This window comes from Saimiri boliviensis, chromosome 4, assembly GCF_048565385.1.
Source record: "Saimiri boliviensis isolate mSaiBol1 chromosome 4, mSaiBol1.pri, whole genome shotgun sequence".
Lineage (NCBI taxonomy): Eukaryota > Metazoa > Chordata > Mammalia > Primates > Cebidae > Saimiri > Saimiri boliviensis.
Window position 1 is genome coordinate 73,136,154 of NC_133452.1, and position 26,385 is coordinate 73,162,538.

Genomic DNA, 26,385 nt, shown 5'->3' on the forward strand with positions numbered 1-26,385 from the left:
ACCAAGAATATATTTTATTTCAAAGACAGCTTTAGTGAGCTGTTTAAAGCATGGAATATATTTCCCAATGATACAATGTTTGAAAAATTAGTTAGGTTCCCTATCAATCCTGTGAGTTGACATAGAGCTAAATCTAAAACTCCTGACATTGGGTGACCAAAACTGCTGTTCAATTTTTTTTGACCCCTGAACTTTTTACTGGCCTCCTGTTACCCAAAGGGTACCTTGCTTCTGCTGCTTCAACACCTCAGAACTTTAGAGTCATTAGTCTCAGATGCTGATTGTTGTCCACTATCCTGCAGGTGGCGGTCTTTTGGATAGTTTGCATTGAATTGCTGCTATCCAGGGCGTCACAGGGATTGAAGTCCTTTTCATCTTCCAGCAGGCAGCAATAAGGTGGCAATCTCAGCTTACAGTTTGACTTTGATGTTCAGCAGGGGCTTCTCATACTCCTAGGCCTGGTACCGCCCCTCTGCCAGAGTCCATGCCAGCTATGACTTCAGGTGCACCAGAGCCCCATTAAGCTGCTCCATCTGAATGGCATAGTGGGCCTCCATCTCCCTTGGGCTGTTCTCCAAGCTGGCCTTAAGACTTCTCATGGAGTCCAGGTTGATTTCCAAGCACTAGACTGTACCTCTTAGCTCTGTGAGCATCATGTCAGCATCTCTGATCTTGTTGGACTGCATGGTGATGACTATGGTCCTCTCCTCAATTTCCTGGGACCAGTATTGTTCAGCTTCTCTTGGTTCTTCTGAGCCAGCTCGTCACACTGATATGTCAGGATCTTGCTGGAGTCCTGAGATTTAGAGACATCTAAATCTCCATGGTCAACCAGAACTGGCAAACTGGGCTCCTAAGTATTTTGTTTCCTCCTTGTGATTCTTCTACATGAACAGCAGCTCCTCCTTGAGAGCCAAGATCTGTCTTCAGCTGCAGCTGAGTGACATTGGTGTCATCAGTGACCTTGCTGAGCCCATAAATGTGGCTCTCCACAGATGGGCATGTGGCCAGCTCCATCTCATACTTGCCTCTAAAATCATCAGCAGTAAGATGGGCATTGTCTGTCTCCAGAACGATCTGGGCATTGTCCACAGAATTTGCAAAAGTCTGAGTCACCATGTCCTCTATGGTCTTAATGTAATGTCCCCAGTCTCTTACCTGGGGCACCTTCTTCTCCAGCTGTTCCCAGATTTTAGTCTCTAATCTCTGATTCTCGGTCTCCAGGCCACTCACTCTGTCCAGGTAAGAGGCTAGGCAGTTATTCAGGCCTTGCATGGACTCGTTCTTACTTTGCATGTCCCACTATTTCTACCAGATCCCCAGTCATTCTCACAGCCAGGATCCTGGTCCCTCAGCCAACCCAGAAGCTGGTGGAGCTGGAAGAGAAGATTCAGAAGCTAGAGCCCCTGGAGCCTGCGTAAAGGATAGTCAGGCTGCTGGTGAGCAACTGGATGAACCTCACGGACAGGCAGTTAGTAGAGAAGGCGGTCAAGTGGGTGATGAATCTCATGTCTCAGAGAAGGAAAGCAAGAGGACAGGATTCAGTTTCCTCTGAGCTGCTGTTAAATTTTGTTTTTCTAAGGATATTCCTATTGGCGATTTCAGAAACAACTTTCTTCCAATTTATTCCATTTGGGACTCCATTATATCTTGCCACCAGAATCCACATCTTATTCTTGGAAGGAAGAGCTTCTATCACATAGGATTGCTGTGGAAACAGGGTTTTAGTGGCAGGTTAGAAGCAGAAATATTGACTAAACTTAGATATTTGCTTAATTTAATTCAACAAAATATGGTAAACATCATTTACATGTATTCTGAGATGTTAAGATATATAGAGAATATAGACAAATGAGACACAGTTCTGGACCTCAAGAAGCTTGCAGTTTACAGAGGAGCACAGAAGATATTAAGATCTCATGGATAAAAGACCTGGTCTGGAAAGCGTCATATACAGATGTCAAACGAAGTATATAAATGGAGATATGAGTATATCTCTTTGAGGAATCTTGGAACGTTCACAGAGCAGGCAACAGTAGAAATGGACACTGAATGATCTAGGGACTTTTGTAAATCAGAGTTGGTTGTGTGGCCCTTATGGGCAGGAGTGCTTAGCAGTCATGTATAGGAGGTTTTGAAGTAAGATGCAGCATTTTATCTCCTGATTTTGGAAGATATTAGAAAATTAAAGATGAGGCTGGGCGTGGTGGCTCAAGCCTGTAATCCCAGCACTTTGGGAGGCCGAGGTGGGTGGATCACGAGGTCAAGAGATCGAGACCATCCTGGTCAACATGGTGAAACCCCGTCTCTACTAAAAATACAAGAAATTAGCTGGGCATGGTGGCGCGTGCCTGTAATCCCAGCTACTCAGGAGGCTGAGACAGGAGAATTGCCTGAACTCGGGAGGTGGAGGTTGCAGTGAGCCGAGATCGCGCCATTGCACTTCAGCCTGGATAACAAGAGCGAAACTCTGTCTCAAAAAAAAAAAAAAAAAAAAAGTATAAAGGAGCAGGACATGGCGGCTCATGCTTATAATCCCAATGCTTTAGAAGGCTGAGGCAGGAGGATTGCTTGAGGCCAGGAATTCAAGATGCACTTGAGTAACATAGTAAGACCCCATTTCTTAAAAAAAAATAGAATAGCCTGGCATGGTGGTACATGTATGTAGTCTCAGCTACTTGGGAAGCTAAGTGGGGAGGATTGCTTGAGACCAGGAGTTCAAGGTTATAGTGAGCTATAATCATGCCACTATACTAGAGCCTGAATGACAAAAAGAAAAAAATAAAAAAGAAAGAAAATTAAAAAGGGAGAACATCCTCTGAATGCATACTCTCTTGCCTATGTTTGTGAATATGATAGGCCTGTACACACAAGTTTATTGAGCAATGAAGGCCAATTTGGGAATAACAAACTTTTTCTTGGCAGTACCTGAACTTGAATTTAATTGAATTCAAAGTTTTAAATGAACACTAAGCTAAATATCTATTTTAACTTTGGTATCTTTAATAAAGCATTGTAGAATTTTCTTATTGAGCATTACATTTGTAATTCTTGTTTGTTACAGAAAAATTAAAGAATACAAATAAAATAAAAATAAATTATTTCAAATCAAAAGGTTAGTAAAATATGTCAGTATAAGAACAGGCATTCAGTGTTTTTTTTTTTTTTTTTTTTTTTTACACGATAGGAATGTCCACATGAAAGTAAGAAAATAAAAAACAATTTATCAACATTGAATCTTTGGGAAAGGGACAATATTTTATTTTTTGAACAATTTTTGTCTTACTACAGACGAGACTTCTTTTAAGAAATAGTCTCCAGCTACTTAAAGCAGGCAGCATTTGGGGAAAGTAAATAAAAAGCACAGAATAACACCATGGAAGTCCTAATTTGAAGGGATAAAGGCCAGAGGAGAAGATAGATAATGAAAAATAGAGACTGTATTAATGTTGAGTAGGCTGACATAATAAACCCCAAACTTCCAGTGCCAAAAACAAACAAAAAATGAAACTGTTTTATTTCTTTTCTTTTTTTTCTTTCTTTCTTTTTTTTTTTTTTTTTTTTTTTTGGCACTCTGTTGCCCAGCCTGGAGTGCAGTACAATCTTGGCTCACTGCGACCACTGCCTCCCAGGCTCAAGATATCCTCCCACCTCAGCCTTCCGAGTATCTGGGACCACAGGTGCCTGCCATCACCCCCAGCTAATATTTTGTGTTTTGGTAGTAACAGGGGTTTCACCATGTTGCCCGGGCTGGTCTCGAACTCCTAAGCTCAGGTGATCTTCCTACTCAGCCTCCCGAAATGCTGAGATTACAAGAGTGAGCCACCATGCCCGACCTATTTCTTTCTCAGCTGATTGTCCTGCCTGTTCATTCAAGTTGATAGCTGCATTTTCTCTATGTAGACATCTAGAGCAGACGGATGGCGACTTTGCCATCTTAAATATATGGATTCCAAGGTCACCAGGGGCATAACCAGCAGTCAGAAGTATGGAGTGGAGAGTATAGAAGTTACCCATGGGAAGTTTATATGAGCCACTCTTGGGAGTTGTATGCATCACTTCTCTTTACAGTCCATTCATTAAAACAACCATGTGTCTACACTCAATTTCAAGGGAGGCTGAGAACTCTAGTGTAGCTGTATTCCCAAGAAGAGGCAACCAATACCTGTTTTTCTGCTTGTGTGTTGTCTGTTTGGTGGACAGCTGGCTATTCCTGCCACAGAGATGATTCTACTTTAGGTACTATTTTCCATTTAATTATGACAAGCTGAAGAAAATTCTGGGTGAACTTCTTATGTCCCCTTTATATTGCATAGCTTTTTTGTAGCAAATACATATTAGTATAAACATATACATATTAGTAGGAAATACATGTTAGTACATATTATTAGTATAATGAAAAGCTTTATTTTTTAAATCAGCAAGAATACTATTACTCCAAATATTATGATGCAGAATACACTTCTATACTCTCCACTCCCTACTTCTGACCTCTGGTTATGCCCCTGGTGACCTTGGAATCCAATGCTAATATTTATGCATATATATGCCCTTTTAGATAATCTATTTACCTATCATTTATGTTTATCTATTAATGCTTCATTGAATTTGTCAAATATTTTGATTGTCAAGAATAAGGTGGGCTCTTGTCATAGTAAGTGAAAATAAATTTATTTTAAGTTATCAGATAGCTCACAGATTCAGTGAGACATTCTAGAATACTAGGTTCTGTTGTTCCTCCAACTGGAACAACGCATCCAGTAAAACTGCCCAATCACGTGATAGGATTATTTCTGTCATCAGCACCTGTTGCTCCACACCAATGATGGTCGGGGTACTGGATACCAAATTGCTACCACAATTGTTCCAGAAGAACCAAATGCCTCTATCTCCATGCTTGACAGAATATGTGACCTCCCTGCAGGAAGAGAGTATTTCACAGCATTCATTTTGCATCTAAATCTTGCATAAATGCATATGATTTTTAGAAACTAAATTACATACTTACTTTGCTGATATCATGAGATAAGGAGCATAAAAGTTTGCATTAGATTTTAAGCCTTCGTGGCACATAGGAAGGCAAATTAGGAGTCATTGAAATAAGAATTGAGTGAATCTATTTAAAATATTTGCCTGCTGTGAGCAGTGGTTCTCACCAGTAACCCCTGCACTTTGGGAGGTTGAGGCAGTGGATCTCATGAACTCAGGAGTTCAAGACCAGCCTGGGCAACAAGGCAAAACCCAACCTCTAATTAAGCAACGCAGAGGAAACGGGAGTAAACTGAGAGTGTAGTGACCATTATGAGCCTCCTCAACAAGCCCAAGAGTGAGGTGACCCCAGAGGAGCTGCAGAGCGAGAGGAGGAGGAATTTAACACAATTCTCTGTGCTCACACAGTCCATCCAAATCAACACCCAAGTGCTCAACTGCCTTAACAATAAGAAACTCCTGGGCCACATGAAAACCTTCCATAGGCACTGCAACATGGTACTGGAGAACATGAAGGAGATGTGGACTGAGGTACTCAAGAGCAAGAAGTCCAAGCCAGTCAACAAAGACACTACATCTCCAAGATATTCCTGTGTGGGGACTTGGTCATTGTGGTCCTGTGGAACCCACTCATTGCTGGCAAGTAGGGGCCACCTAGCCATCAACAGAACTCACTCCCCTATCCTACATAGACAGCTGCCATTGATGTTGAGAATAATAAAGCTCTGTGGTTTTTGTTTTTCTAAAAAAACAAAAGAAAAAGAAAAATACAAAAATTATTATCCGGGCATGATGGTGTGCACTTGTACTCCCAGCTATTTGGGAGGCTGAGGCAGTAGGATCCATTGAGCCTTGGGAGGTTGAGGCTACAGTGAGCAGTGATCATGCCACTGCGATCCAGCCTGGGCTATAGAATAGAATGCTGTCTCAAAAAATAGAACAGAATAGAATAAAATAATTTTCCAATGAGATTTGTCTCAAGTATTTGTTTCTTACTGGTTATTTTAAAAGCAATTGTTATTATGTTTTTTTAACTAGCCATCTACTGAGCAGTATTCTAGTTTCAAGAGTTTTTCAGTTTATTTTTGTATGGTTTTTATATAGAGAATTATATTTGCAATAATGATATTTATCTTTTCACTTCTAATATTTATACCCTTTATCATTTCTTTGCCTGTGGCATTATTTTGCCAAAGTTATACCAAGTAATGCACGCTCTTTTGAAACCTCTCTAAATAAAAGAGATAAATACTTGCTGATACTTGTAGGCATAACACTTATTTTAAGTAGATATTTGATACTAAAATAAATTACTGACTAAATGCTTTGCTCACCCTGTCTGCTTAAGGAATTATCTTTATGTTTTGTAAAAGAGAGAATTAATAGTTCTAGGATTCCAGTATAAAGCTAGTAATTAGACTGACTTGCATTAAAAATAATTTTAATTATAATAAAAATAGTTTAAAAGTAGATTAATATAGAAAATAAAATAAAATCACCAATGATTTCATTGTTCAAGATGATCTGATAACTACATATGCATCCCTGCACACACTTAAAGTCTTTGCCAACACACACACGCTTAAAAAACTGAATTATATGATTATTTTGAATATTTAATTATAAATGAAAAGTATATTATTTTGTCAGTCATTTTCATTTTATTGCAAAATTTAAATAATTTATTTATTTACTCAAAAAAAATTTAACTCCAAACATAATGTTATAGGATACCTGATTTCCCCCACATCTAATCTACCTCTTTATTCTATTTCAGATTTTAAAAACTCTTCACTGAGATTTTAAAATTTAGCAATCTTCAGGTTTAAAGCTCTGTAAGGGCTAAATTTTCATTTTATTTAAAGTATTTTAAGTATTTTATTATGGATCAAATAAACAGTATTTTATAAATCAGCATGTGTCTATATTTTATCATATAGACTGATTAGCCAGTAAGAAAAATTTCTTATCTGTATTTTTAATTTTTATGGCTTACAAGTAAAATGGCTAAACTAAATAAATTCCAAATTCACTCAGTCTATGGTAGAGGAATGATGTGCAGAGGAAAGATTAATCAACCTAAGAACAGATGCCAAAAGTTTTTATTAGCTTCCCACAGCATACAACTTTTATAGAACTTGGTGAAAATTTTCCATTGTTGTGTTAAATCTTTGTGATGTAACATCAATTAAGGATCCCTTGAGAATATGAATTAATAATAGAAGCTCACTTTTGTTTTAAACATTTTAGATACTCTTGAAGCAATTCTAAATAGGTAGAAGAAACTTCTGAGTCTGAGTAGATGATGCTGGGTATAGGCAGCCAATCTAAAGAAATTTCAGCAGCAGTAGTAGAAATTTTATGCGTGTATGTGAAATATATCAGCAATTGTTGACATATTTTGAACAAAATTTTTAACTATCCCTCCTCAAAGCCCCATTAAACTTTCCATTTGCATTACTGTTGTCTTAACACTCAGAGTGGACCAAATCAAATAGAACTTTAAAATTTTAGTTCTGTGTATTGTTTACATTAATATAGCGTTTTAAAAGAAAATGTTTTTTAAGAACAAAAGTAATATTAGGATCTTAAAAAATACAGATAAATAAAATAAATGCAAATTATTCTCAGCCTTATTATACAACAATTGTAGCATTTCAGAGTTTTGTCTTTCATATATACTAACAGAATGAAAACATACTAAATATATTCATTTTAGTATTTTCTTTTTCACTTGATTTTTAAATGCCTTTCCATGTTATTAAATTTCTTTGAATCATGATTTTTAACTACAGTGATTTATTTTGTACTTTTTAATAACTCATGAGCATATTTTTCTCGATATTTTTGTGTTTATAAAGAAAATGTATAGAAATTTCTTATGACTATATCTTTGTATATGTTCTCAATTGTTTTCTTACAACAGATTCCTAGAATTTAAGTTTTATTAAAAATGATGTAATGAAATTTTTCGTATCAAAATTTTACTTAAAAATTATATTAAAATACAAGCCTGACAAAAACAGCAATGGGGAAAGAATTCCCTGGTTACCAAATGGTGTTGGGAAAACTGGCTAGCCATATGCAGAAACCTGAAACTGGATCCCTTCCTTATACCTTATACAAAAATTAACTCCAGATAGCTTAAAGATTTAAACATAAATTCTAACACCATAAAAACCCTAGAAGAAAACCTAGGCAATACCACTCAGGACATAGGCATAGGCAAGGACTTCATGACTTAAACACCAAAAGCGATGGCAACAAAAGTCAAAATAGACAAATGTGATGTAATTAAACATAAGAGCTTCTGCACAGCAAAATAAACTATCATTAGAGTGAACCAGCAACCAACAGAATGCGAAAAAATTATCTGACAGAAGTCTAATAACCCAAATCTATAAAGAACTTAAACAAATTTACAAGAAAAAAACAACCCCATTAAAAAGTGGGGGAAAGGTATAAGCAGACACTTTTCAAAAGAAGACATTTATTCAGTCAACAAACATGAAAAAAAGCTCAGCATCACTGGTCATTAGAGAAATATAAATCAAAACCACATTGAGATACCATCTCATGCTAGTTGGAATGGCAATCATTAAAAAGTTAGGAAACAACAGATGCTGGAGAGGATGTGGAGAAATAGGAATGCTTTTACACTTTTGATGGGAGTATAAATTAGTTCAACCATTGTGGAAGCAGTGTGGTGATTCCTCAAGGATCTAGAAATAAAAATACCATTTGACCTAGCAATCCCATTATTGGGTATACATACCCAAAGGATTATAAAACATTCATCTATAAAGACACATGTGCACTTATGTTTATTGTGGCACTGTTTACAATAGCAAAGACTTGGAACAAACCCAAATGTCCATCAGTGATAGACTGGATAAAGAAAATGTGGCACATATACACCATGGAATACTATGCAGCAATAAAAAAGGATGAGTTCATGTCCTTTGCAGGGACATGGATGAATCTGGGAACCATCATTCTCGGCAAACTGACACAAGAGCATAAAACTAAACACCAAATGTTCTCACTCATAAGTGGGTGTTGAACAATGAGAACACATGGACACAAGGAGAGGAACACCACACACTAGGGCCTGCTGGGGGGTAGGAAGGTTAAGGGAGAGATAGCAGGGGGTGAAGAAATTGGGAGGACTAACATTAGGAGAAATACCTAATGTAGATGTTGGGGGGATGGATGCAGCAAACCGCCATGGCACCTGTGTAACAAACCTGCACGTTCTGCACATGTACTCCAGAACTTAAATTATAATTCAAAAAAAAGAAATGAAAAATTTGATCAACAGCAAAAAATTATATTTCTTTGATACCATACAATTATATTAAAAGTTAATAACCAGAAGACAAAAATCCCCTTATGTTTGAAAATTTAAAAATTAGGCACCAAGGTACCTTAATTTAAGCTAAAATAGAAAGCATATAAGACATTTTATATCTTTCCTTTCTAGAAAAAAGGTTGGACATTAAATAAATAAATAGAAGCAAAAACCTTATAGTATGATTTCAATTTCAGGTAGTCATTTTTAAAAAGCAGTGACATTTAAAAAATGAGTTTGAAAACCTGGAAAAAGTAGAGGCTAAATTAAGAAAAATGCATATTGTAATACTAAATATAAATTTTTGGAAAACCTCTGATATGGCTGGTCTCACTGGCCCAAAAGGAATATTTCAGAAATCTAGACAGGAATCAGATTATGTATTTCAGCTGAATGGGACCATTCTGTCTTATATCCATGAGACGCTTTTAAAATTGTACTGAGATTACTGGGTATATATCCAAAGGATTATAAATCATTCTACTACAAGGACACGTGCACACGAATGTTCATTGCAGCACTGTTTACAATAGCAAAGACCTGGAACCAACCCAAATGCCCAACGATGATAGACTGGATAGGGAAAATGTGGTACATATACACCATGGAATATTATGCAGCCATCAAAAACGATGAGTTCACGTCCTTTGTAGGGACATGGATGAACCTGGAAACCATCATTCTCAGCAAACTGACACAAGAGCAGAAAATCAAACACCGTATATTCTCACTCATAGACGGGTGTTGAACAATGAGAACACATGGACACAGGGAGGGGAGCACTACACACTGGGGTCCGTTGGGGGGAAATGGGGGAGGGGCGGGGGGTGGGGAGGTGGGAAGAGATAGCATGGGGAGAAATGACAGATACAGGTGAGGGGACGGAAGGCAGCAAACCACACTGTCAAGTGTGTACCTATGCAACAATCTTGCATGTTCATCACATGTACCCCAAAATCCAAAATGCAATAAAAAAATAATAATAATCTTAAAAAAAAATTGTACTGAGGTTATACTCTACTGAGTAAATAGATACACTTTTTTTAAATTGACGTTGGAATATTACAACATTTTCACTTACACTGATTTTTTATTTCAGTGGTTATATCTAACAACCTTGGAAAAAGAGATCAGACTTTAAAGACTTAATTGTAGTTTTAATTGACATATAATAATGGTAAAATTCCACTTTTGGATATATGTCCAAAGAAGTTGAAATCAGTACGCCAAAGAGATGTCTGTACGCCAAAGAGATACCTGTACTGTCACATTCACTGCAGCACTGTTTACAATGGCAAGTATTCTCTAATGGCCTGATTGACTTGGGGTTGTATAGATTTGGACAAATATTAATTCAGCTGTAGCAATAACTTTTCAATTGAATTTTCTTATGTTTTTCCTGTAACAAGGTTGAAAGAAAACCAAAAATAAGTGGTAATCCTAAAAATGAATAAACATGATTTCTATAGGGTGGGAAAGGTAATCCACTAAAAACTGGCTATTTATTTATCTTGTTCATTCATCAATTTATTTATGTGTTCTTTTATTGTTGATTATGGATTCTGTCTTCACATTACTGAATAGACCCTGGAGGTTCCAATACAAAGACAATGTATTTCAGAAGAGAGAGAGAGGTTGATTTTTATGACAGTATGATATGCACTACTATACAGGTGGTGTAATTGGGGTTGGCAATACTATTTAGTATTTCAGAAATTTAGGTCTCAAATCATAATTTATGGATTCAAAGTCTGCTCCATATCTCATCAGCCAGGTGGTCTTGGACAAGTATGTCTTTGATTTCAGTTTCCTCATCTGTTAAATAAGGATAATATCATTACCCATATTATGAAATTGTTTTGAGAAGTAAATGAGGTATGATCTGTCTCTGTAATAGCCTGTGACACATAACTGTATGTTGATGTTAACTGTTGTTATTGGTGACCTTGTTATTAAGAAATAATTGTGCTAAAAGGTGAAAGAGGATGACTAATGAAAGATGAGAAGAAAAGGGCATTATGATTAAGCAGAGAAGGGAGGGAAAGGCACCTCAAGTGGAAGACGGAAAGAAAATATTGCAGAGCAGTAAGGTGTAGAGACGCAGAATAGGTTCAGAGAACAGTGACCTTTTATATTCAATTTGATGTGTAATGATGAGAAACTTGAACTTTATCTTGGAAACTTTTAAGCCTTACAAGAAAAGAAGCAGCACGATTAGATTTGGATATCAGAAAAATGGTATAGTAAATGACATAGAAAACAAATCTGAATGTGAGTAGATGAGATTAGAGAAACCTACAAATTATTTATGTCACATATGTGATGAAAAGGTGGGATTTAAAGCTGATCCTCAGATTTTCAGCTTGTGCAACTGAGTTGATGACAGTGCTATTAGCCAAGATAGGGAATATAATAAATGCTTATTATAAAATTTATATTATGTAATGCTTAATTTGTGTCAGGCTCAAGCTCTGCTCCAAATACTTTTTTTTTTTTTTAAAAGAGTCTCACTCTACTGCCCATGCTGGAGTGCAATTGTGCTATCATAGTTCCCTGTAGACTGGAAGTCCTGGGCTCAAATGATCCTCCGAAGTCAGACTCCTGAGTAGCTATCTTGTCCACCATCATGTATGGCTAAGTTTTTAAGTTTTTTGAAGAGACAGGGTCCCCCTATATTGTCCAGGATGGTCTAGAATTCTTCTTGGCCTCAAAGGATCCTCCCACCTTGGCCTCTTAAAGCACTGAGATTCCAAATATTCTTAGTGCAATTAACTCACTTAATTCTAACAACAATGCTACAAAATAATATTATTTCCTTTTTACAGATAAGGAAACTGTAGAACATGGGAAATAAATAACTTTCTAAGGTCACATAGCTAGTGAGCAGGAGAGCAAAATTGCAAATGTGGTTGAATAGTTGCAGAACTTACTTTGAGCTCCATGCCACACAGCTCTGCTGCTGAGAAGAGAAATAAATTCGAGGGGGAAGTTGGCCTGTATGAAGATAGATGTCTTAATATGAGGATGTGGGTACTCTTTTGACAATATTCCATACAATTAGTATCAACACAGTGCTGTATTAGTTAATTATTTTAATAACTGATAAACTTGACTGTGTTGTCCTTTTATATATATGTGTAAATGTAAATCAAATACATATATATATATATATATATATATATATAATGTATGTACACACACACACACACGCACACACACACACACACACATACTTCCAAACAATGGACTAGTTACCACATCAAAAATAACGTGGGCTTAGTCTAGAATGACTTATTATTCATAGACATATGATTGTTTTTAGTGGTCACACATTTTATTTTAAAATGTCCACATTATCTATTATGCTGAGCTTTTCTTTATCTCCTCATGAATAGAGATTCTATTAACATTTCCCAGACATACAGCTAATTAGATATGTATTTACTTGTGTGGATCAGGTATGAAAACTAAATATAATCTTATACATCTTACACCTATGTCTCAAGAAACCATAAGCATCCTCTCAAACTCTATATGGGCTTATTACCACACATTTGTGTTAATAAGATGAGTGTTATCTATAGTAATAAACTCTTAAATATGCTAAGGAACAATTCTGTCTTTACATTATTTGAATGATACTATCAGGGAACCCATTGATTACACACCTCAAAGTGTAAAATGTTAGTGTGCCATTTTACTTAATAAAGGACTGCATATATTGAAATAAACTTAAGGGGCAGGTAAATTGATAGATCTAATGGAAATTCCACTTTTTCTGGTTATGTAGCTTCTACAAGCTTTAACTCAGTGATTATACATTTCTTTTTTTTTTTTTTTTTTTTTGAGACGGAGTTTCACTCTTGTTACGCAGGCTGAAGTGCAATGGCGCGATCTCGGCTCACCGCAACCTCCGCCTTCTGGGTTCAGGCGATTCTCCTGCCTCAGCCTCCTGAGTAGCTGGGATTACAGGCATGTGCCACCATGCCCAGCTAATTTTTTGTATTTTTAGTAGAGACGGGATTTCACCGTGTTGACCAGGATGGTCTCGATCTCTTGACTTCGTGATCCACCCCCTCAGCCTCCCAAAATCCTGGGATTACAGGCTTGAGCCACCACGCCCAGCCTGATTATACATTTCTTACTAGGCATGCAGATCTAGGACACCAGCAACATGAATACAGGCCTTGAAATGAATGAATGATTTTCTCAGATGATGTGAGGGAGCAACAAAATGTATGAATAACTATTATTGGTTTCAAATTATAATATCTATAATGTTTATTACTAAATTACTCTTTCAAGTAGGACAGATAAAGAAAATAAAAATACAAGTTTAATTTCTATATACCAAAGACTGTAAATGCATTCATTTATTAATGTTACACTTGAATCTGGAGACTGGCAATTTTGCACCTGCTCAATTCTCTACAGAAGTTATTTTCTATTCTTTCAGATCTCCTATGAAACCAGGTATTTGTTCATCATCAGTTGATGATTTTACCTCATAAATTTTAGAGAAAATGAGAGTTATAGATAGGAATTAATCTCACCTTCCTTTTTTCTTTTCAGTACAATTCAAGAAATGTCTTTCCTCCTAGGGCCATTCTCTAAGATAGCATTTCCTGTCTTTTCATCCAGGAACAATAGTCCCTCCCTCTCTATCTTCATTGACTCACTTCCTGGTAACCCATTCTCAACATTTCAAGCTTCTCAAATCTCTTTATTAATGTTAGTTTTATAGGAGTGCTGTAGCAACGTATCACAAACTGGGTGATTAAACTGCAGAAATGTATGGTCTCACAGTTCTGGGTTGCTTCTTTCTAGCTTCTAGTGGTTTCCTGGTAATCTTTGGTGTTCCCTGGCTTGCAGATACTTAATTCCCGTCAGAGAGAGACTCTGTCTCAAAAAACCCCAAACCAACCAACCAACCAAACAAACAAACAAAAAGTCACAAACATACACATTAGCCTAAACCTACACAGGGTCAAGTTTATTAATATCACTGTCTTCCATCTCCACAGCTTGTCCCACTGGTAGATCTTTGGGGGTAAAAACATACATAGAGCTGTCATCTCCTATGACAGCAGTATCTTTTTGGAAATACTTTCTAAGGGACCTTCCTGAGGCTGTTTTAGAGTTAACTTTTTTGTAATAAGTACAAGACATACTCTACTTTTTTAAAATAAGTACAAGACATATTCTAAAATGACAATAAAAAGTATAATTCAGTAAATACATAAACCTGAAACATAATCATTTATTAATCGTATCATTATCAAGTATTATGTGTTATATTTTTATAACACTGGCAGTGCAGTAGATTGGTTCACACAATCATAACCGCAAATGTGTAAATTAATTGTGTTACAATGTTAAGATGGCTATGATGTCACTAGGCAAGAAGAATGTTTCAGCTCCATTTTAATCTTAAGGAACTGTTATTGACCAAAATATTATTACTGTATATTTTCTTTTTATCTGAATGTTACGAAGATTTTCTTTTTGTTTTAATTTTCAATGGTTTGATTATGGTGTGACATTTTTGATTTTGTTTGAATTTATTTTGTTTAGTTATTGATGCTTTAAATTCTTTCAATGGTTTTGAAAAATTTTTAGTTAGTCCATCATTAAAAATTGCTACCATCCCCTGTACTCTTTCCTTCTGAGTTTCTAGTTGCACAAATATTAGAAATTTTCTTTCCTTTGTAATGTCTTTTGTATCAGTTTTGAAATGATGCATATTTTATGGTAATTAATTTGTATTTTAATTTCATTGTCACCAGAAAATAGCTGATATAATTATGTCTGTGATATTTGTTGTCAATTTATTCTTTTGAATTTAAGTATTTTATTAATTATATAAGTTACAAAATGTGCATTCAACAATTTAATGGTGCAGGTTTTTTATATATTTTCATTATATTAAGTGTGCTGGCTGTTCAAATGTCTTGTATCAATATTCAATTTTAAAATTGTCAATGTATTTCTTATTCAGAGATAAGTTTTACATGTTTTGATTTCAGATTTGAAATTATTTGCATTGTAATTCTGTAAATGTTACCAATATATTTTGAGCTTAAAATACTCGAAGAATACAAGCTTAAAACAATTGTATCAACTCTATCATTTATTTTATAAAATAAGCTTTACTTTTTTATAGTGTAGAGATTTTCCCCAATTACTCGAGTATTTTATTTACTTGAAAACATAGTTCCTAGTGGAAAAAAAAAAGTTTACTTATTGTACTTTAGTCACCAATTTCCAAGTAAAGAAATGCTTTATCAAATCTTACTCTGTAAGATTTTTCTGGCTTTATTGTTTTTAAACACTATTTTCAGATTTGAAGATTATTTTATTCCACTGCAATTATTATTCTTTTGGTACTCAACTTGTCACAACTTTAGTCCATGAGGGCTTTTTATATCTATTTGCTTGTTGTCTTAATGTCACTTCATTAATTTTGAAGGCAATTAAATTTCTTGTGGAATAAAATACTCCAGCTTCACATAATTCTTTCTTTGCCCTAGACCAGGCAGTACCCATTGCTCCAAGATGCTCTTGTTCTTTCAGTATTTCCCAGATCATGTTTTTTTTTTTTTCTTCACATTTATTTATTTTACCTTCCTTTATTTCTTCCTTGCAAGATACATACTAATTTCAGACATAATTAGATTATACATATACAAAACAAAGAGAATTCTGCAATTATTTGACATTTAACAATAAAAAGTGAGAATGTTTTGACCAAATTTTTATTTCTTTCAATGATATATCTGACTTGTAACTAAAATGTGAATTTCATGTGGCTGGAATTTCAGATGTTATAAATAAGAAGTAAAAGATTAGACAGAGAATAAATCTGATGGTGAGATTCGTTTTGGATCAATAAGCATCATGGCAGAATAAGAATAAGGATGTAAACAAACTGTTTTTATGTTGAATTTCTTTGTCTCCCTATCCTTATGTTCCATGTTCTGTCCTGTATTATGACAAGCTTAAAAGAAAAAATAAACTTTTACTTTCTTAATATTTTTTAAAATTATATATCACATTTTTAATTAATATGGCATCCAGTCTGTTAAGATTTTAATAGCACCCTCAGCTATTATGTAAACAAAGTTCTTATTTCTCAAATCGACAAATTTGTTCAATTTTTAGATTAACCAAAACGATGAGTATTTGCTTTGAAGTTAGTATTCAAAATTGGCCAATTAAAAAAAAATATATTAGAATGGTTTGTTGAGTCAAGTTATTTATTTCCTGGGGAAATAAATTATTTATTTATTTATTTCCCAGGAGATAAATATTATATAAAAGAATTATTTATTTGCAAATAATGTAATAACTTTATTATATAAAAGAATTATTTGCAAAATTCTCCTCTGTTAAATGTAAGTAGCCCTAAATCTAGTCATTTTAAAACATTGGTATTCTATACATTTTCTTTATACCTGGTGACTATATGGAGTTTGCATTGATTTATTATTGTTACTTGTATTGTACCTGGATAAAAATAAATAACGATACCTTAGCATTTTTATTTTCTTCTCAAAATTCAGACATGTTATAGGAATTAATCATTATTTGAATTCAACTAATGTGAAGTAAGAGTTTATAAAGAAACTATTACTCTTCCTTTCATAGTAACAAAAATGTGTTTTTCTTTTCTAAATAACCATTTCAATGACAGTGCTTATCTGCGTAAGTTGCTGAGCTCATATTTAATCAAAAGAGTCATAATTAAGAGAGACTTAAGCCTGGATTCTTATCTTTTTGAAACATTCTTCTATTTCAGTCTCTGAATGTCCACATAATTGCAGAGTGTCAGAGGAATAAATCAGAAAAATAAGTATATATTTAACAAATATTTAGGAATGTCACATGAGAGATCCAGGTTTGTAATGGGGTTGTGTGAGAATACAAGCAGTAATGTCATCTTTAGTATGGACTTAAGGTGAATAAAGAGTATTTGGGAGTAACACACAATTATTCAGTTAGAGACTTAGATTTTGCCAAAAGTGACAATGTCACAATAAAAGTGACATTACTGCTTATGTTCTTGGCCTCCCCACTCCCAAATTTTCCTCATTTTTTGTGTATGGCCACATTTTCTACCTAACAGACTAAACCAAAAATTTGAAAAATAACTTCGTTTTTCTTTGTCCTTTACCTACTACATTAAGTAGATCACCAAATACTATTGATTCTATCTTTAGAAAGCTCTTCATCTTTTCTCTGTATGAACTCCATATAAAATTCAAATCTTTATTTTTCTAGAGGATAACTATTATATCAACAGTATTATTAATAACTGTAGCTTTACTCTATTCAAACATGTCCCACTAACTTTTCTCTGATTTATCTTTCTAAAATAGAAAATATTTTCTTATATTTCCCTTGCTTCAAATATTGCAATGGTGCTCAAGACTTTGTAACAGGGCAATAATTCATGAGTTTGCTTGGCTTTCCTCCTCAACATTATTTCTCTCCAGTTCCTTTTTATTCTTATTACTGAAGTATTCACTCTAGCTATATTCAATAATTTACAGTTTCTCACATACTCCTTTGCTTGACAGAAATGACTTCCCCAAATGCCCTCCAACGCAGACTAACTCCTACAAATCCTTTGAGACTTTGCTTATGTGCTGCTAGGAGATTAGGTAGAAAATCTTGCTAAATTCCCCAATATGTTGTATGTCAAGGACTACTTCATTTATTGCAGATAAAATGGGAAACAAAAAAATTATGGTTTTTGACTTTATGTTAGAGTCTAGTGACAAGGGACAGAAAAAAGAAACAAAAATAAAAAGAATCACACATTTTGTTTAACATTCTGCAGGAAACAAACAGAAAACTAAGAACCAGTAACAGTGAATGTGTGGATGGGAGATCTACTTCAGATAGACTGGTCAGATAGAGGTAACATTTTAACTGATACCTAAAAGCCAAGGAGCAGCACAGACATATGTTTTGAGTCCTTAGCATTTTATAGTCTACTTCCTTCACTCACCATGAGCTTCGGAGGTCTCCAATCTCTATCACATTGAATAGTCTTAGAAATGTCTAGAATAGTAACGGTCAACATTGAATTATTTATTTTTGGAGACCCAGGACTATGTTGCATATCATTTCTTACATATGCTTTTCTCCATTCAGCATATAGTCTGAAGAATGGCATAGCATCATTTTTTATCAGCCTTTCACAAGCTAGCTAGCATTTCACACACTGTTTTCCTCCAGCTTTGGGTAGTGTGCAGAAACAACTTCCATTCTAGCTTTGTGATTATCTCTAATTTGCATTTAAGAGTCTTACAAATTACATCCATACTTTCAAATTACTTAAGTCTCATTTGAATAAATGTGTAGCATTCCGAAAGCCATCATCAAGAGTTTTTGTTTGTTCATTCATTTGTTTGTTTTAATGCATAAAACCTCACACAGTGCACTCCATTTCAAAGTATTAAAGAAGAAAATGGTTAATAAAAGGAATTTTAAAAGTGCTCAAGTGGGAATATTTAGAGCTGCATACATTTTCAGTAAAAATCTACTTTGTTTTAGATTTGGTCTCAGCCTCCACATTGCCTACTTTAGTGTCAGTAAGGATGGGAAACAGAATCAAGGCAAGAGCAATAACATTTTGTAAGCTGGAAAAGAGACAGAAAAGTTTATAGAAGGAGACTAAATCTCTGAACCCCCAAATCACTAAGTCAAAGGGAAAAGTCAATCTAGAAGCTGATTCAGGCAAACCTGGCTCTCATTTTATTCCTAAATAAGATAGCTTCAAAGATTAAAAAAAAAAATTACACACCTGCCTCACAATTTGCCCACAAGGAAATTCCTTGTGGGTCTCAAGATCTTTACCCTGACACAGTTCTGTTGAATTTCTCCCTGGCAATGTAAATTGATACCTTTTCTTCACAGACATGGGAAAAGACAGAAGTGAAAGTTGTCTCAGTTCATCTGAGACAAATGCAAATCTGACTGCTTCTTCTGCCCTACTGTTCATGTGAAAAATACAGATTCACTGAGTCAGACTAAGGCATAAGTGACTATTCCTCTACCTTCCTTCTCCATATTTAAATTGTGTGTTCTGTGAAAGGCTGATCAAGGAACACTTTTACACTGGTGGTGGGAGTGTAAATTAGTTCAATCTTATGGAAGACAGGGTGGTGATTCCTCAAGGATATAGAAATACAAATTCCATTTGACCCAGCAATCCCATTACTGGATATATACACAAAGGATTATAAATTATTCTGTTATGAAGGCACATGCACATGTATGGTCGTTGCAGCACTGTTTACAATAGCAAAGACCTGGAACCAACCCAAATACCCATCAATGATAGACTAGACAAAGAAAAAGTGGCACATATACACCATGAGATACTAGGCAGCCATACAAAAGGATGAGTTCGTGTCCTCTGTAGAGACATGGATGAATCTAGAAACCATCATTCTCAGCAAACTGACACAAGAACAGAAAACCAAACACTGCATGTTTTCACTCATAGGTGGGTGATGAACAATGAGAACACTTGGGCACAGGAAGAGAGGAGCACTCACTGGGCTAGGTGGGGGGTCGAGGGAAGGGGAGGGACAGTGGGAGCTGGAGGTGCGGGGAGGATGGGAAGGGATCACACGGGGAGAAATGCCTGATGTAGGCGATGGGGGGAGGGATGGAGACAGCAAACCACCATGGCGTGTATGTAGCTATGCAACAATCCTGCAGGATGTAGGATGTGCACATGTACCCCAGAGCCCAAATACAATAATTTTTTTTTTTTAAAAAAGAATGCAATTATTTGTCCCTTATCTACCTATAATCTAAAAGCCTGGAGCGGACTTCCAGTTGTCCTACCATTCTGGACCAAATATACATCTTACACATATTGATTGATGCCTTATGTCTCCCTAAAATGCATGAATCAAACTGTATCCTGATCACCTTGGTCACATGTCATCAGATCACCTAAGGCTGTGTCACAAGTGTGTCCTTAACCTTGGCAAAATGAACTTTCTAAGTTGATTGAGACCTGTCTCAGATACTTGGGGTTCATGAGTGGTAACAGGCATATCCATCAGAAAAAAGCCAGATTCCAATCCTGACATGAGGAAATCTTAAGGTTGCACAATGTCTACTGATAATTCTCAAGAACTACCAGAAATATCAAGAATCATGTTATATTAAGTGAAGGGGAAGCCTAACATGAGGAAGACTGGCTAAAAGCCATTTAGCTGCATTACTATTTCTAGATTCCCTAAAAAACCCTTCCTATTTGGTAAATTGCCTCTTTCTCAACCAAACAGAAATCTAAAAGTTTATGCTATGAATTGAGTAAAATAGAGGGGGATTGGTAGAAACAAGTACAGGGAGGATATTCCCCAAAGGGACTAAATGATGATTCCTATTAATGAATTCAAAAATAACAGTCCTTCATTGATTAATGAATTCAAAAATAACAGTCCTTCTCTACTATTGAACTTCTAAGTCCTTATCTTCCAAGTAGGAGATTGGAAGTCTCTATGGGAGACCAGACCAGTCTTTGAGAATAGGCCTGGAATTCTGATATCAAGGGTTCTGTTGGTACTGATAGGAAAAAATAGATACCCTTTAGAAGATCAAAGTAAACCAAGACAGAGGGCAAAATGGAATAATTGAAACAAAAGATTTACCACAAGAAAGAGATAAAGAGACCACCTGGTAACGTTATGAAGAAAGATCCCTGATTGACAGCTGAGCTTTAGAATAGATTGGAATAGCCTCAAGAGACAAACTTGTTGAAGTCTGCTTTCAACAACCTCTCCACTGCTTCTGTGCCATTATTTATTAATTCAAGAGCAGAATTCCTAGGTGGCACCTGCCCCAGATTCTTACATGTACCTGGCTGAACTAAACCACGTGCTGATAAAGTTACTGCCTCTCTCTTCATGCTTGATTCCCTGAATTAATTGAGAATCCCTTAAGTGTTCTTCTTTGACCAATTCATGGGAGCTAAAGTGGGGCTATGATGAGCTTAGGAGCAGAAAATGCTGAGCTGCTCAATTCCTCTCACCATACTTCTGACCATACTTGGATATTCCTCAGTATCTATTTTTCACTTCAACCTAGCTAAATGATCTAAGTGACATGAGCCCTATTTGTCAGGATTCTAATATCTTCACCCACTAACTTCACCTAAAAGGGCTCTTGTACACTCTCAGAGATCTTGCTGCTCAGCAGAACTTTTCCTGAAAGTGCAAAATTTTCACTAATAGTGCAAAATTCTATTTTTATTTCCCATATAGTTGTGTGCTTGCTACTAACGGTTTCAAAACTAGACATACATATTCAGACAGCTGAATAGATGTGGAAAAAAGAATAATGAATCCAAATTTGACTCTAGAGGATAATAATTATAATTTTGTAGGAACTTACAACTTCTTAGGGACCAGTAGAGTTCTAACTCATTAATAGGGTGTTGTGACAGTTATATTCACTATTATGCTTTTGAAATATTCATATATTACAGATTTATATATTTGCCAGATTAAACAATTAATTTCTTTCAGAAGAATTTAGTATTGGCAGAATGTAAAAATAGGCCTACTTGTACAGTGCTGATAGAATATTCTCTTGGTATAATATTTGACAAATGTACATTGTATGTACCAAAGGGATTATATTTCAAATAATTTACAATGACAGTATGGACACTGACCATTGATATACTTTAAGGTATATATCTTAGAAACACTTAGAAAAACTTTACACATTTATATAAGAAAATACACAGAAGACTGCTGCATATTTATTTAAAAATATTTAAAGTTTGATGTCTAAATATTCATCAATATGGAATAGATAAACATTGATTGTGATGCAATTGTTGGAATAAATCAACTAGATTACAAGTGAAATTGTGAGAAGGAATTTGAAGAATCATTTCACAGCATGATACAGTTTTAAGTCAACGTATAAGTAATGTTAATGGCTTATATATAGTATGTGTGCAGTAAAATAATTAAAAATGTTGTTTGGCAGAGTATATATCAAGTTCAGTACAGCAGTTGTCTCTAGCGAGGAAATAAGAGGACTGTGAGAATCGGAACATAAGAATGTTGCATTTTATCTCTATAGTTTGCCTTTTTAGACAAGATGGTAACCTTTGTTACAGGTGACACTGTTTTCTAGATAAATAGATGATAGATAGATGATAGATAGATTAGATAGATAGATAAATAGATGATAGATAGATAGACAAATTTTCAAGCCAAACAAACAAACGTATGAGGGTTAGATTGTGGGGAAAAATTGCACTTAAAATGTGACAGACATGATTTAGTGGTTCAGCTAGAGGCTGTGAAATTAGGCAGACTGATTTTGAGTTATGCTCCAAAATTGCTAGTTGTAATCTTCGGTAAGTTTCTTCACTTCTAAAACTCATTTTAACCTCTATGTCACATGGATATATAAACAAATTGCAGGAGTTTGGTTTTTTTTTGTTTTTGTTTTTGTTTTTTCCTATTTAGGTTAGAGGAGTGATAATGCTCAAATAATTTAAATAGATTTTGTAATTATCGTTTATACGTCAACTGAAGAGCATTGAGTTTAATCTCTACAGATTAAAATATATGTGTGTGAGTCACATATAGAATGATCTATCCACTAATTACAAGGTGTATTAGAGACTATGCATAATGAATAATTTAAATTTATTCTTATTCTTTTTTTCAAATAGCTCAAAGTGCCTAGAATACCTCAACATAATCTCTCTCTGTTGATAGTCAATCATTATTTTTTTCTGTGACATTGTATATTTTGATGACACGATGCATCAGGATACTCACTGTTGGTATCCCTCCTAAAACAATAGTTCCATCTGTGGTGTCTTTTTTTATTACACAGGCAGAGCAGTGTGCAACACTCAGTAACTGGCTAACTAGCTACAGTCTCTGCAATGCACTCATTCAAAGCTACTAAAACTCACAGATGGGTACATTGCTGGGATAATGTTGGACTGTGCTTCTCTCAGATGAACTGGAAAGTTGCCCTACCCATTGGTACCCAGAGAGCCATTCACTGTTATTCTGTGTCTGCACTATTAGCTCATACTTCAGAACTAGCCTATGTTTTGGCCTGCAGTGTACAATAACTGTGTTTTAGATGCAAGTTCATGCTGTCACTTGGTTGAACAAAGTAGAACAATACAAAAAATACAGCCCATTATTATAATTCCTTGTACTCAGCAGACTATGTTTATGACAATAACTAGCGAACTGCATTTTTAGCTCAACAGAAGTGATGACATAAATATAAAAATACAGAAGGCTGATTAAATTACTTATGGTTTAGGGAGCTGTTCATATAAAATCAAGAAGCTAACCAATAACAGCATTACTGGACCACAAAACTCAATCGTATATTTTGTAAAAAAGACAAATATGGTTAGTTTAACTATCAAAGTGATGAGTATGTGATTATAATAACGTCTCACCTAACCATATGCTACAGTGTTTATATAAATTTACCAAATTTGGTGAAACAAAAATTGTTTCATGTGGTGTTCATTAATCTGTCATTTCTCTTTAGTAAATGCAGCCTTTGAACAGATAGAGATGCTGGTCATTCATTGCTTTCTTTCCTGAAAGTACAAATTTTGGAATATTGTCTAGGGATGTTTTTCTTCTGAAGTACCCCAAATGGCAACCTTCTCTCAGACAGTAAAACATAATAACTCATTCACTGTAATAAACATTCATGTGATGAGAGATAATGCGACAAGGAAAAAATATTTTCAACCTAGGATTTTCAAACTATTTTTCTTAGAGTCCTAGAAGCTGTTTATTTGTAGTCAGGGTTGGCAGCTTTAACCATTGTAGGCCTACCTTGAAGGGATTGGCTTTTTAGACTCTAATCAAACTTTCATATGAAGATGGGGTTCCATTGCTAAATAACACCAATGTACACAAAACAGTATCTTAGGTACAATTAATGTAGTACCCATTGACCTAACAGAATACAAATGATAATATTTATAAAAATTGGCAGACTGATGCCAAAATTTATGTGAAGCAGATATTGCAAAATGATAGCTATTTTTTCAAAATGAAATATAAAAGGGTTTATAATAATAGGATACACTTATAAAGTATTTATGGTGAATACTGATCTAAGAACTTTATACACCTTAACTCACTTATAACAATCCTAAAAATAATCTTAGAATTCTAATACTTCTCTAATACCACTAATAATTCTATACTCATGCAGGTTTTACAGATAAGGAATAGGAGGTAGTTCAACCAATATGCCAGCAGGCAGGAAGTATATTTCAGATCATATGGATCTGAAATCTGTGCTTCCAAACTTTAGACCTCATTTGTGAGGTGGTAGGGGAATGTTTTTTCTTCAATATATATATACTTCAATACATCATAGTGCTAAAATAACACAGTATTGTTTCAAAAAAAATCAATGCCATTTAATAGGGAAAAGAGAAATAGTTCCATTTCCATGTGGGAATTTATAATATAAAATGGGTTGTATTTCAAATTAGTAGGGAAATTAAAAGCAAGCTTTTAATAAATTGGAATTGAACATCTATTTTAAAACAAAATTTGATTTAAATAGCTACCTCACACTGTGTAAAAAGTATTAATAGATTAAGATCTAAATATTTACAAAAGTAGTAGAAGAAAATGTAGAAAAAATATTTTTTAAACTTAGGGGTTGAGATAGCTTCCTAAACAAGATATAAAATGTGAAATATGTAAAGAAGAGATTGAATGACTTTGCTACATAAAACATAAAACTCTTAATCAAACAGACACCATAAATATAGGCAAATGACAAGCTCGAGGCTTGAAGAAAGTATTTTTACAGTTTAGTTGCAACAAAAGAGTAATAAACATAATATACAGAAGGCTTTTATGTCTCAGTAAGAAAATGGCCAAGAGAAAAAAGAGCAAATGATATGTACAGATTTTACAGAAAAAAAGTACAAATGATCAAAACATACACACAAAAACATTCAATCTCACTAGTAATTTGTAAAATTCCATACTAAGACAATCATAATACACATAAGTTGGATAAAATGGAAAAGTCTAATATTAAATGATGAGGAGAATATCAGGAAAATGGAACATGAATACACTGTTGAGAGTGATGATAAACGGATTCAGTTTTTAGGAGGCTATCTTTGTTCATTTTGTGCTGTTGTAACAAAATATCTGAGACTGGTTAATTTATAAAGAACAAAAATGTATTTCTTACGTTTCTCGAGGCTGGGTAATACAAGATCAAGAAGGCAGCATTTGGTGTCTTGTAAGGGCTCTGCTCTGCTTCCTAGTGGGAGCCTTGTTGCTGTATGCTCTGGAGGGAAGGAACACTATGTTCTCACATGGCAGGGGGATGAAGGGCAAAAGGGATGAGTGCTGTTCCCCCCAGCTCTTTCATTAAATCACAAATTCTGTTTATGTGGGCTCAAACTAGTGGAAATAAACAGACAAACAAAAGTAATAAATAAACCATTTGTTGTTTTTGTGAACAAAAATCAGGCCGAATGATTTTTAAATTTTGGCACTGTGTTAATGTACTCATAATTACCACCCAGAGATATTCTAAGTCTGTGCGGGACTAGGGATCTTTTAGATCTTTAGACCTTACTGAGAAACGAAATTTAATATTATCAAGTGCAAAAAATAGGTTACATTAAATTTTATTTGAGAAACTGTCATCATCTTAAAGTATGGCTGAATCAGTTTCTATTCATGCTCTAGATGTAGCAAAGCCACTGTGGGACACTAGAGACTATTTCCTTATGTTCTTTTATCACTTTGCTTCCCTTTTGATGGCCATAGAAATAGCATGACTTAGTGGTTAAGATCTTTTATTTTGTAGACAGATACAGTTTGGATTTTGTGGGCCCTGGTTTACACACCAACTATGTGCCCTGGATCAAGATACTTGATCCCTTTGTTTTATTTTCCAAATGAGAAAATGTAACAAACTCAGGATTATTGTGGGGATTAAATAAAGTAATGCACTCAAAGCACCTA

General features: G+C 34.9%; 2 pseudogenes; one reads left to right on the forward strand and one right to left on the reverse strand.

Moving 5' to 3' along the window:
- LOC141584140 (keratin, type I cytoskeletal 18 pseudogene) lies at positions 1–25,683 on the reverse strand (annotated as a pseudogene).
- On the forward strand, positions 5,302–5,636 carry LOC101042946 (small nuclear ribonucleoprotein Sm D2 pseudogene; annotated as a pseudogene).
- Positions 25,684–26,385: the final 702 nt, after the last annotated feature.